General features: G+C 40.3%; 1 protein-coding gene across 2 annotated transcripts in view; it reads right to left on the minus strand.

Annotated features, from left to right (window-relative positions):
- The window catches only part of NR6A1 (nuclear receptor subfamily 6 group A member 1), a 184,795-nt gene that overhangs the window by 126,766 nt on the left and 43,261 nt on the right, over positions 1 to 14,768 (minus strand). The gene's annotated exons all lie outside the window — the stretch shown is intronic.

Raw genomic sequence — 14,768 nt, forward strand, 5'->3', positions numbered from 1 at the left:
ACTTTTATTTCTATTTGGTAACTAAATGCCTCCCTAAAACAGAATTTTATATAAATAAAAATTAGCTGGCATCAGTAGCCTTTGTTTGCTAGGTACATAGGCAAAAAAGCAAGTTGCCTTGGCAGTCAGATTTCTCGCATGTCTGCCAATACAATAAATTCATTAGAATTTTGTAAAAGATCTTCACCTGCAATGACCATTTGGAATCAATAACTAAGAGAGAGTTGCTGACTGATAGCTAGTGTCTATAAACAGATGCAACACCTTGCAATGTAAGCTTCTGCAATCAGGAATAGCTTAGCATCTTACACTGTATGCAGGTAAGGTCACAGGACACCCTGCTGCCAGAAGAAAACAATTTTCAAAGCTGGCAATAACACGGTTTTATTGTGGTGGCTATTTTTATTAGACTGTGATATAGAGTATGTTTAAATCATTTTGCTGATGGATGCAGCTGTAAAAGAAGGAAAGTCATTTGTTGACTGGTTGAACCACACAAATCTGTTTTGAGATAGAGAGCAGTTTATACAGAATGGATATATGGAGATAGGTGTTTACTAAATGCAAGCAGTAAGGCCACGCAAAAACAGCCAGTTAAATATCAACTGAGCCAGCAGATTGCCAGCATTGGTTGGCTTTAACGCATTAAATATGAGAGAGACTCTGTAACAGGATACAAGGGAAGCAAGTGCACTATGCATCCTCAGAGTTCAATGCAGACAATATCTCCCAACCTTAGAGGGTGTCACTAATCTATGAAGTCATGGACCAGATAAAGTTATACAACCCTGGACCCAGTCCTCCACTACCGCCCACTGTGATAATCTAGCCTTCACCTTTCCTCCATTCTCCTGTGCTGGCTACTAATGCAGATGGCCAAAGATGCTCACATCGAAGACTCAAAAAGAAGAGGAGTACTTGTGGCACCTTAGAGACTAACAAATTTATTAGAGCATAAACTTTTGTGGACTACAGCCTACTGAAGTGGGCTGTAGTCCACAAAAGTTTATGCTCTAATAAATTTGTTAGTCTCTAAGGTGCCACAAGTACTCCTCTTCTTTTTGTGGATACAGACTAACACGGCTGCTACTCTGAAACCTGTCATAGAAGACTCAGGCAGCAGTTGTCCAGTCCAAGCTTCTCTTTACTGACCCCAGGTAATTCGCTCAGTAAAGAGAGCACAGATAACAGTACCACAAAGCCATGAAGAAGTCCCCAACTCCAGGAAAGGAATACAAGGAAGGCAAGCCATGAATGGAATACAAAGCAAGGGGGAGGGGGAGAGAGAACAAAAGGGAGACAAGAAAGAAGAGACCAAAAAAAGAAAATGGATGGAAAAGAGGACAGATCTCTGCTAAGGCAATAGTGTGAAAGGATGTGGGGTTAAGAGTAGTAAAGCGTTTGGGAGCCACTGTCAGAACAGGAAGAGGAAAAGGGTGTCAAAGACAACACAAGATAAAGGAATTCTATAACACGCTCATCTCAGTAGCATACAAGTACCCCTAGAGATTAGATAAAGTAGCAACTTCACATTCTCCTCCCCAGCTCGGGTGACCAGACGTCCCGATATTTAGGTGTTTGTCCTGCACCCCGATGTTTGGTCGGGACTCAATTTGTCCTGATTTTTTTTTTGCTCTGCCGGCGGGACTCCTCCCTCCCCCGTGTGTCCCGATATTTTCTTTATCCCATCTGGTCACCCTATCCCCATCCCACTCCATCCCCGAAGGAGTAATAGGATTTTGGGGGTTGTTTCTACTTTTTCTAAATGGGTGGGGATCTGGGGAAAAGACAGATTTTACATTTTGTTCTAAATAAACATCCACAACCATAGGATAGTTGCAAAGATCACTGCATATCCTTTGTGAACCTTATCTTTGTCACTGATAGTCCCATTGTTTCTATGGAGTGTAGTTTTTGTGATGGGTTTTGATCTCCAACTAAATTTGTCAAAACTTAAGCCCAGCTCACAGAGGACTTTGAATTTTATCCTAAGAGACATGGAGCTAGTGCAGTGTCCAAAGCGAAGGAACGAAATGTAGGTTGTTAAAATGTACAGTAAATACCATTGAAATTCAGACCATCAAACTTACAGGAAGAGAGGTGGGGAGATGTGACAGTGACCAGAAGCAGATGGCATCAGCTAGAAAAGCAGGCATACAGGAGACAGGACAAAGGAGAAGAGTTAACTTAACAATATAGTTTAACCAATCCAAAATTGCACATTAAGGTTGAAATTCCATCTTGAGTTTCTTTATTTGAGCTTTGCTCCCCTAGTTTATGCTGCCCGTAGCACCGATCATATACAGCTAATGGTTAAGGGTTCCACATAATTGGTTCTGTAGCACCAGCTTCATTAACACTTCTAATTTCTTGTGTTGGTTGCTATTAACCCAAATTGTTTGCTCTTTCCACCAGAGTCTCCATTCCAGATGACGGCTACAAATGTGCCCTAAACAATGAGAATTGTTAACAGTGTCAGATTTTCAGACTGTTTCTGTATCTCAGTTGAAGTTTGGGATAAGCGTTGCCTGCGAAATGCTGAAACTTACAATGTATAATTCTAGAATACTCCAAACCATACTCTGGAAACAAGGCCCTTGTTAGTTTCGAAAGGCAGATCTTACTCAATCACCATGTACATAGGAAAAGGAAAAGGTTTAAAATATCTTGTTAGCCAAAATACTCATTAAATCAGTCTAACTTTCCAAATTATGCCTACGTGCACTGGATATTCACGTAGAATCTTTTTTAAAAAACAAATAGTCATTGGGGCTACAGTAAATGTGTTCCACTAAAAATAAAAGCACAAAAAGTTTTAAATTCATGGCATCCTTAGTTGACTATTAACGTGTGCATGCACACACTGTAGTCGCACCACAGTGAGTTCAGGTAAAGCAACAGATTTCTTTCAAGCCCAAAGCCCTGTCTCTCATATCCTGGGATCAGCACAGCTACAACCCTGCATACAACAATTTAAGCAACTGGCAGAGATCACTTCCAGCTGGCTTGCATAGTTTGAAAGAGTTAGGATAATTAGGCAGATGGAGGAATGTGGCAATTTAGGGAGAATTTAAACAAATCCTTTTGCAGCTAAAAGCTGAATACAAAAGTATGTAATTAATTTAATCTAAATCAGGAACTTCCTAGGCAGAAGTTTTCACATGTTCAACCTAAAACTTAAAGGGATACCAACAACTTGGGGATGGAGGGGGGAGGGGGGGGGGAAAAAAATCAATCACACTTCCCTCTGAAAGTTTTGTTGTTGTTTTTTTAAACCAGCAATACCCAAGACTTATTTTTTCTTCTTTTCAGGTTGTTTACTTTGGGTGGGGTTTCCAAAAGCTTTTAGTATTAGCCTAACTCTGCTCCCACTGGAGTCAATGGTAAGACATCCATTAATTCTTTCTTTCATTGAAGTCAAAGTCCAACATGGTGCACTTGTGGAAATCCCACCCTGTGTGTAAGTCAATCTCACTGTTTCATAGATGGGTAGTTGCTTTTCCTCTCTCATGCTAGCATGGCTACAATGCTCATGTGGAGCTCTAGAAGTTCACCTGCCCACTTCCTCAGGTCCTGCAAGAAGGTATTTAATCAGTAACAGAAGTAACAACACTGAAACCCAAGCAGTACCAGGCAACCGGCAAACACACAGAAGAAGGGAGGGATGGGCTAGGCATGTTTTGTGGTGTTGATTTCACATGTGCCCAAAAGACATTTCCAAACATCAACAGAGGAGCAGAAAAGCCTTTACACATTTTTAAAGAATAAGAAATTCTAGTTGACAGCGTCCTTTTAACTGGAGCCAACAGGAACTATTTCAGGGTAAAGTTCTGATTCTCACCATTATTAAGCAACTGCGGAAGCAGTGGTCCGTCTCTCCTTTCCCTCCCCCATTTCATGTTATTTGTAGTAGAGCATGTAGACAAACAAATTGAGACTGGTGTGTTCTGAAGCGCTCTCAATACTGTCCTCCACAGCCACTGAAGATCAAATGGTGTTTTAAAAGGAACAGAACAAAAAAGTTCTCCAAAGAACTGAGGCAGGTGTGTGTACCCTTTTAAAGAAAAGGGGTTGTGTTTTTTTTCATCCTGAGTTTGGTTTATAGATTTAAAATAAAAATTATTATATATAAAGCCTAAAATACATTAAGTACTTCCCTATTTAAATATTTAGACTTCTTAATTGGATAAGAAAGGACATTTGTTTACGGTACAGTTACAAATTGGAACATTCAGAGCCATTCTAAGCAGTAGTCCGAGTCATCTTTGTATAAAGAACTGCAGTCTTACATGCCTGCTATTCATTAGCCCTCAGCTACACAGTTCCATTTCATAATTAAAATACTGCTATTTAAGACCTTGCCATAAAGAATGCGGAGCCCTCAGCAGTGTTTCCACTGCTGGCCCAGGGAAAACAGATGCATGGAAACTATGTAGAGCGTATATATGTACGTAGCAGCCTTCAGATAGCTTCAGTGAACATTCAACGCTGTCGGTGAGTTTGAGAATTAGAAAAAACCATCGACCGTTGACTGTACCTTGAGGTATATCACAGACACATTGCTAAATGGAAAACTTGAACGTTTATATATCACATTTGGTTGCTATTAACAGGTCATGATTTATACATTTTACATTGTGAACAAAGACTAGTTGAGATCCCTAACCCCCTGCCGCCCTTATAAGTATCTTTATGTATTTTTAAAAGGATGTCTTTGGTTTTAAACATTAAACTGTTACATTTTTGTTTTGTTTTTTAAGCACATTAAGCAGGATGCGTGAAAGTAATGGAAAGTTTTGCACACAGCTGATACAGAAGCAATAACATGTCCACAACTGAACAATAACATTTGGAAACGAAATTTGAGCATGTTGTGCTAAAAGAAGTGTGATGCAAACTAGTTCAGAATGGAAACCTACTTCCCATTTGGGCTGGCAATTTAAGCTTTGCTGGAAAAGCTTTGGAATGTCATTTAATTTGTTCTTGTGAACCTGCTTCCCCTAATCACCACCAACTGCTCACCAGGAGCATTAACCAAGAATACTGAATTCCATATTACTAAACCCAGCTGTCCTCCGTCTTACACTGTCACAGGACAACTGTATGGGGAAGGAAGTTCAGCTCCTTTCATGGGATAGTTAAACGTAAAATCACTTCAGCAAGCCACCAGACATAGGGCACCCTGTCCACCCTGCTTAGAATGTCATATATAGCACTGTACCCACAAAATGCTTTAAAAAGAAGAGAGACAGAGAGGGTGGGTGGCTGGGTGGGAGGGAGAGGTTTATTTTTGCAAGGATTATGGAAGCCAATAAAGAGATTATTTTGGTGAAAAGTTAGATTGTTATACCAAACAATCTTAAAATGAATACCTTGTGTCTAGCATTGCAGGCTGTGCCTTACAGAACTTTGCAACTGAGGATCCAACAAAAATTAAACTAATTCTTTTACTGCTCCTCCCTCCTTTTAAAGCAAACCTATGTTTTAAAACTGAAATAGGCTAGGAATTATGGAGCGAATTCCAGAGGATGTTTGTCTTTGCTTCTGAATATTCTAAATTTGTATAAAATTTCTTCTCAGTAAGTGGCCAATTAACATGCAGCATCCTTACCAAAAAAATGAACACTTATTCTTGGCACCAAAGAAGTTTTAGACTATCATGATAAGACAGATCCATATTCTTTATGCCTTTAAATATGAAGTCTCAGAAAATGTGTTTTACTCCAAACTTCTGGTAAAGACGACAGAAGAGCAAATTTTTCATCAAAAGCATTACGTGCCTTTCCCAAGTATGCATCACAATACTTCCATGAGTAAGTAAAGCATATTCGCCATTCCCCTTTCTTTTGTTTAAAAAGGAAAAAAAAAAAAAAAAAAAAAAAGTGGTCAACTGACCTATAGCGGTCAATTAAGGCCAGATCTACACAAAAAGCTTTTGCCAGTGTATTAGTGTCAAACTGGGTGTGATTTTTTTTATATTTCTACATTTGCAAAAGCCTTAGTGTAGACAGTTATATCAGCAAAAGAAGTGCTTTTGCCACTGGAATACGCAACAAAAGCACTTTTGACCGGATAAGGTGCATCTATATCAGGACAGTTTGCAGAATAGCTATACTTGCAAGCATTTTTAGTACAGATCAAGCCTAAAAGAATCTTTAGCTGGCCAGAATCTGGCTTCTGAAATGGCTAGACTGAAAGGGTAAACTGAGAACTTAGAGAGAGTAGTTGGCATATATAAATGCAGCTGTGATCACCCATGATTTTTTAGTAGCCAAAAAGTGAAGAAACAATGGGTGGGATTTTCAAAACAAACAAAAAAAAAATCTTTAAATTCCTTATGAGCACACATCTCATTTAAAGTAAATGGGATTGAGGCACCTGAATAATTCAGGTGCATTTGGAAGTCCCACCCTATGTTCTTAAATGCAACAGAGCAAACACTTACGAGAACGTATCTAATTGTCAAGCCTTAGGACAATTCAAAGACAATGCAGGTAGGTAGATGCCTGAAAGATCTGTGGCACAAAAATAAAATGGTTGTGCAAAACAACTGTAAGTCATTACTCCATTTTGCATAGACTTTAGAACGAGTTAGTCAATTGTTCTTCTATTTTCTCGATCTACATGTACTTTACACACTGTACCAAGGTAATAAGACCTTTATTGGAATAATGTGTGTGTCCTGGAAGATAGAAGAGACAAGGTAAGTGAAGCAATATCTTTTACTGGACCAATTTCTTTTGGTGGAAGAGACAAGCTTTCAAGCTTCACAGAGCTCCTCTTCAGGGCTTGGGATGGTAACCAGAGTGTCTAAGCTAAATACAAGTTGGGACAGTGTTGATGTTTTATGAATTACTGCATGGAGGGGGGACTGGACTGTATCTGAAGAAATACTACTGCACAGTTTAAGTAACTAATGGCTGCAATCAACATTCATTGCTGTCGGTGGGTTTTAGTTTGTATCAACTCACTGATCAATGAATGCAAACTGCGGACCAGGTAGCTAAGAGACTGCAACTTCATGCAAGTGTTTTATGCCAAGAAAAGATGGCTCATTTTCTATTCAATGGGGCGACAGTTTGGATTACTGTATTTTTAAAAGCTGTGTCTAGTGGTAACAGCACAGGATGGATCAGGACTCCTGGTTCTGCCACTGGCTCATGGGAGAACATCAAGTAAGTTACTTAAGCTCCATCTGTCTCTGCATGAAGTTTACCAACTAGCTGCCAAGGAGGTTGTAAGGTTTAATGTTTATAAACAACTCAAATTTTTTGATGAAGGGAGCCATTGTAACCCTTGCAGAGAGCAGGCCCCATAACTGAACATAGGTATGTTCATTTGAAAGTATGAACTATTTTGTTTAAAACCCTTCAGACACAAATTCTCATGCAACACTGCAAGCAAGAGGCGCCTTTCATACTTTTTGATGCAGTGTAAAAAGTATCTTTTAGCCCCCAACATGCCAGATTCCAGACTTGAGCCTGCACACAAAGGCAGACACTTCTCTCAGGATTCTTTTCACAAGTAGACTGAACTGAAGCAGTTCTCCCAATCAGCTATCTTCAAGCAATATGTTGCTTCAAGAGATTTATGAGGGGAATACCCCACAACATACATATGAAACACAAAGTATGGGATATGGCCAAAATAAACTGTTGCTGCTCATACAGTTCTGTATAGGTCTGGATTTCTCGCTGACGCACAGCATTGAAGTACTGTACATCTTGCACTATATGTATGCTGCTGTGCATTAAGAAAGGTTTTTGAAGAGAAATGACACCTGTGTAAAGCGTATTATTGATAGAGAAGTGAAGCATAAGAATGGCTAATTGATTAACTTTAGTGCTAAATGCCACACTAGAATATTTTTCCACGCAATTAGTTTTGAAATGTTACCTACGAATCTCACATCTAAAAAAGCATTGAGAGGTTTTCATCTACTGCACCAAAAGAGAATGCCAGACAGACTCAGGACAAGAAGCAGACTCTGCCAGTCAGGACTCCACTTCATGACAAGTGAATACAACAGGTTTTTGTTTTTTTTTCCCCCAGGAGATGCAGTAATGAGAAAATCCAACAGTTTTGATTTTTAATAGTCAATTAAAACCCATTATAAAAGCCCTACAAAAACTATATTAGGGTTCCAGACAAGAGTATAGGTGGCTGCTTGTAGTCACACAAATATTTTGTAGCACTGCTCCCCAAAAATGTATTTTCCCTCCCACAAACTGAATTGCAGTGACACTTTCTGCATCCCAATGAGACTCCATGGAATTGCTGGTGAATGCACTGTGAACTCCAGCAGCTAAGAGCTCTTCACAACAAGATACTCCCCCAATTGTCACCTACCAGAGCTGTCGGCCTGGTAATGAACAAACTCATAATCACTTGCAACTGCAGAGGAAGTTCAAATTTCATCCCAATGAAAGACATTTTATTTATATACATACATTAGTGCCTGTACAGTAGATTGAGGAGACTGAAAGTTTAAGCCTTCCTCAGAACTATAATCTTTGTGCCAGGTATGTTGGATCTGCAGACTTCCTGCCAGAAGAAAGGAAGTTTTCAGTTAAATTTCCCTATTTAACAGATCCATCACAATGAGATGTCGAACAGCAGCATGTCACCAGGACAAGAAACAAAGAATAAATGGATTAGACTTTTTAAAAACATGTATCAATTTACTGAGTAAACATAAGATGCAGCGCCCTCCCTCCAACAGCAGGGACCGATCAGGCCTATACCCTTAATTTTTAAAAAACTTACTGAAGGTATGTAAACATGACCATTTGGCCACCCTACACATCTCTGTGTTTTAAATGATCATTCAGGCAAGGAGGCTTCCATGGCTCTGAATGAATGAGCACAAATGTTCAAAGGGAATGCAGTTTCTACCTCTGAATGCTTCTGAAGTGTGCCACTTGGCAGCTTTTTCCCCCTCCTCATTTATTTATGATAGCTGTTGCAGGCCAACAGAGCTAGAGATTTTTCTGAATTGGGTACTTAGCATTAAAAGTTGATTTTTAGAGCTCTCTTGACAGCAATGGGTGGGGGGGCAGGTTTTTGTATTTGTTTTGTTCCATTGATTGGGATTTTTTTTTTTTTTTAAATGGTCTTTTGCATGTGAGCAGAAAAGTATGGAAGAAAAAATTTCTTGTAATTAGGTTTGTTTGGGGAATCAAGGCTGTGTTAAATCTTAACACAACTTTGCTATCATGAGAGGTGCAGGACTGCTGTTCCACAATAAGACCTTACCCCCCGAAAACACTCTTTGCCAAAGATATTGAAACCAAGATGACAACATTTAAAAATAAAACCTAAGTGCATTTTTTACAAGAAATCAAAAGGATGCTTTAGACGGTATTTAATACAAGATTTAGGTCCCAAGAGGGAGATCTCATTGGTGTAGAGAGGTGAAAAACAAGGGAGCTCTAGGAAATCATATGTCTGGTTAAGAAGACAATCCTGACATCTCTAGTGAGCTAGAAACGTCTACCACTTTGATTTTAGAGCATCTGAAGTTTTGGCCCATATTAAGACTATTATAACATCTCCAAACAAGACATGTTCCCTTGTCTTGATTAGGTTCATCCATACCAATACTTAGCACTATGCCTCATTTACGGACCTGGCTCTTGAAGATGCGCTGTTTATAGAATACTTTCTCAGGAATGAAGATGATACAAACAGCTGAATATCCTATTTAAATTGATACCTTTTAAATATCCTGTAGCTAGATTAAATTACTCTGGGTTTGCATGTGGAATTTGACCCGAGAACAGATCCTTCTTGTAAGCTAGGTCTAACTTAGCGGTGGTCACCTCCTGAACTGGATACAAGAGAACCAGGATCTCTGGACAAGGCAGGGACACTCCAGCTCATTTCTGCCATTTACTTTTTATTTAATGGCCCTGGAGAACATTATGAACAGAAAAAAAAGTGATTCCTTTGGCCACGGGAGAACAGGCTGTAGCTACAGCCTATTAATCTCCATTTGGAAAAAGACTTTTGCTGAAAATAGGCCCTCCTCGGGGAGGGAGGGATGACAGATGAACAAGACAGAGCCTGAACCTCCACTTGAAGAACTTGGGATGTACACTCTAATATCCTTTGCCTGCTTAACCACCTGCTACAAAGGTATTTATCTACTTATTTTTAATGCTTGAGAATACAGAGGATTCTCCCTTCCCTTCTTTTCTTCATCCAGGAAGAGAAGAATATTAAACACCCATAGTATGGTTTCACAGAGTTTAAGGCCCACCCTCCAAGACATTGCCTATACCATGGAGTTGAACATCTCATGGCAGAAGACCAAGCTCCAGAACCCTTGGAGCTGGGCCACCAGAATCGCCAGTGCCGAACGGGGGGGAGAGGAGGGGTCACGTACCATGGAGAGTGTTGATGAAGCAGAGTTCAACAGTTGCAGCAAACTGGACATTCGACAAATAGGGCTTGCCACCTCCGACATGAAGTACAAGGCTTGCTAATGGATGTGCTGAGACAAAGTTCAGGGTCCATCAAACCTGCATACTACAGTACTTGTATTGCTATATAGATCAGAAACCTACAACCTCTTACAGTCACACTTGGAGTGGCTAGAGGCATTCCATATGTGCAGTCAGCACCAGAGCCTGAGCATGAAGTGGTTTGACTGTGAGAAAAGTCAATCTCACAGATCTGGCCTTCCTTCAGTTGCTCATTACATTTAAAAGCAGCATTGTGTGCTTCAGCCCCGTCTCCAGAATGGACAAAAATACCTGAGCACACTGTGCTCTCAAGCTCTCCATCAAGGGGTGAAAGGGTGCATGCCCTGACCCCACCCAGCACCACCCATAGTGCTGCCCCAGAGATTTGTGAATTCACAGGATTGAACCAGATCCGGGCACTTCATTACACGATGCCTGGAGTGACACCATCAACGATGGTCATTCTGGCTGACGCAACTGTCCTCAGTAGACTCGGCGTATTTGATGTTAGTATGGTTGAGGATCTGGTATCTTTTCTCGTTGATTAAGGCCACTGATATCTTGCAACACTTTCACAGGTACATCTTGGCTTATCAGGGCTGAAGTTAGCTCTTAGGACATAACTGATTGCACTCTGACTGTGATCAGCTGATACTGCATTGGTCTGTTCTTCCAGTACACTTGAATGAAATTGTTCCCTGCATGGGCTGGAATTCCAAGGGGTAGTGGCTCAGTGCTAATAAAGGTTGTCAAATCTCAGGCCTTCAACACGGTGTGTACCCTGACCTTACAGGGTTCCCTCCCCCTTCTGCATAAGACAGAAGGAGAGTGGCTTCCATGTCCTGAGATATCACTGAAGAGAGATCGGAACGGAAACACACACAAGCTGCTATGCTATAGAAATAAGTAATATTTGAAAAGTTCACTCTTGAAATGATCTCTAAGTGAGCTCCTTGAACTTTATAGAGGTTTCCTAAGCCCCTGCTCAAGGGAAAGATAAGGGAAGCCTTCACGTGGAGCATGCATGTTGTTCCACTGAATATCATAATGAGCAAGGCAATCTTACATATGCAACCACATGACCACAGTCAATAAGACAGTCACTTAAGGGCTGACTCACACCTTAAGGGGGAGTGGAAAAGCGTTCAGAAATAATGGACCAAAAGGCCCTTACCACCTACTAACTGTCTGAAAGACTCTCCCTTTTGTCCCTCCAGAGCTGGCGGTTCAGAAGCAAGCAATCAAACAGAGGGGCACAGCTAATCCCCAGATAGTCCAAGCATTTTTGCACCCTTCTGTCTGCTTCTCTACTCCTCTGGTTGTTTGTGAGGAGCTCCAAGCAGAGAAACCTGCCCAGAAAGCTGGAGCCAGCAACCTTCTCAGAAGGGATGTCTCCAGGAAGCTTGCTGCAGAGCTCCTCAGGCGAAGTAACAGCCCAGTAACTCTTAGAATCAAGTATTACTACAAATAATCCTGTTTTGGTTTTGTTTTCTGGTTCATCTGAGCAGCAGGTCTCAAACCTTCTTGCAGCTGCTGGTGACAGACTGATATGGTTAGGTTCTCACAGGTGTGGCCACTCCCAGACTGGCTTTACTGGGAAAGTGCCACATGGTCAAAGGCTTTACCAACTAGCTAGGGAAAATAGTGCATAATACTTTGTAGTTGTTCATATTACCATTTTATTTACTACAACATGAATGATCATCCTGAAATGGACTGGAGTTCTTGCTGTGCTTACTTTTCCAGGATTTTATTCAAGGATAGCTAGTTTACTTAGAACTAGGTGAAATCTAGTCACCTGGTAACAGATTAGTAAAGGACATGGTACTTGTCTTATCTGCAATCTGTTAAATTGCCTGAACCTGAAGGTCCTGCAATCTAATAGAATCATTTCTCTAAACACAGATGAGCAGACTTTCACAATCCCCTCCACACCCCACTAAAGAATTCTGACCGTTTTGTCCCTTCATCTCTCAAACACGAATCAAAACACACTCCTCTCCCACACCCACAAGAAACTACACACGGATTTCTTTTAAAGGTGTAAGACCCTTGAAAGGGCCTGTTTCTCAGGCAGAATGGAAGAAGCTGCTCTTTTTAAAGGCACATACTGTACTTCCCTTTGGTTGGAATTTCTCGAAAACAAAATATGTCCCAAGGGGACAGGAAACTAGAAAGTACTGCTGGATGCTTTGCACAAATTCTTCTCAAATGCTTGTAAGAGTATTTGGAATCTTTAGCTCTGACCCTGCAAAGACTTATGCATGTGATTAATTTTACACACATGAATATCCTCATTGAACTCAATAGGACTGCTCAGGTGTCAAGATAACCAGATGGAACTCTGCAGAATTAGAGTTTTAAAAGATCTTCTTTCCCCAAGCCTCAGACACTGAAAGGCCCTGCTCACTTAATGGAACCACCTCAGTACAGCTCCAGTGAAACACCCTATTTTCAAGGATTTATAACAGGATATAAATATTTCAGCATGATTTGACAAAAAAGCAGCCTGCAAGGTCTCAGCGGGAGAGCAGGCATGTTTTCACATACTTAAAAATTCAAGAAGTGCAAAACAAATGACAGAAGATTCCTGGGTTTAGATACCATTTTTGCCCTTGTGCAATTTAAAACCAGCTTTCTATAGAAAGTTTGGAGGATCTTCATTCAAAATATGGCTGTTCCCTTTAGACGTTTTCAAGGACGTTGTAAGTGATGTTGACCTACAAGGAAATGAAGACAGCACACACACTAGTGCTTTCCATAAGGAAATTACAGTCAGTGTACACTGACAGTCCTGCTCTACCTCAGGGGAGCACAGAAGAGGTGCAGTCCCAACACAACACAAAGCATGTTCATCTCAACTGCCAAGATGCATTAGTAAAAAATAATTTAGTCAGGGACACTGAGTAAAACAAAAATCCGAAGCAAACACCTAATAACCCAGGAGAGTTGCAGCAAAATGATGGCCCAATTCACTGGCACAATAAGCTGCAAAAAGCCAAGGATAAAGTGGGTGCTCTGCAGACCTTAATTAAAAGTTTTGGATGCATAAACAAGTATCTGGGAACGGGGAGTTTTATCTTCTTCTGCATTCATATAATTCTGAAAATCCTGAAAGGATTTGGTAAAGCAGCAGCAAAGTAGGAAGCCTTCCCCATTTGATCAACTAAGAAAAACAGACGACAAGTGTTGACAAGCACATCGCCATCATACCACAAAACACGGCAGCCATAGTTCAATTCTTGCTATTAGGCAGCCTTACCTTGAGCATTCAGCACATCTATCCAGATGCTAGGACATTATACAAAACAACATTCATCTTAATACACTTTGTGCCTTAAGGAGATGTGACACCCATAAATTTAAGTAATGCTGGGCAATAAAGATTTAATGTTAAACTATATTTTTAAATTGTCATAGCTGACTATTCCGTTTGTGCGCCTAGTTTGCACATGCAGTTACAACAACTATACGTGTAAAACTGCCAATTTGTATGTGCAAACAATCAAGATGCAGGCCTCACCACTTGCACACAAAAATCTGATTTGTCCATGCAATCACTAATTATATAGTCTAATTAAGCAAGAAATTCCACATATGCTTTCAAAAGTCAGGCACTAGGAGCATATGTTAAATGCTCAAGCCACCAAAAATAATTATAGCTAAAAATACTCTCCACAAACTACATTGCTATGTGAAAGCTTCTTCAAAGATTTCAATGATTTCTAGGGTGCAAGCAGGTGCAATCCCCCAGCACAATGAGGTCAAGGAGATAGAGCATCTCTGGACTTTGAACCTCGGAGTTTGTGTGGTTGCCCCTGAAACTTATTTGAACATTATCTTCTAAATAAACTGCCAGTTAATTGTTTACCTATTTTGAGAATGCCCCAGGGAGTTTCCAACAAATTAAATACATTGTCTTAAAGCAGGAGAAATCTGCACTCAATTGCTGTCTCTGTTTAGAATTAGATATTTAGAATTTACACCTATAAACTCCTGTCTCTGATAAGGACTTATTGCCACCTAGTGGATTACTTACATTTAGTCCTCAGATATACTAATTACCACTAGATGGAGACTAAAAATAAGCCATTACTAGTGAAGTAACTGGATTCTGAAAGTCCTAAAGCTAAGATTTTCAAAGTAGCTTAAGGGAGTTAAAATGCCCCAAATCTATTTAAACTTAAGCCTGGGCACCAACTCCCTTCATCTCCTTTGAAAATCCTGGTCTGCATGACTATGAGAACGTCTGCATACAAGACCATTTATACCAGCAAACTCTATAGGGTGGATGCAGTTATA

This window comes from Trachemys scripta, chromosome 17 (genome assembly GCF_013100865.1).
Source record: "Trachemys scripta elegans isolate TJP31775 chromosome 17, CAS_Tse_1.0, whole genome shotgun sequence".
Lineage (NCBI taxonomy): Eukaryota > Metazoa > Chordata > Testudines > Emydidae > Trachemys > Trachemys scripta.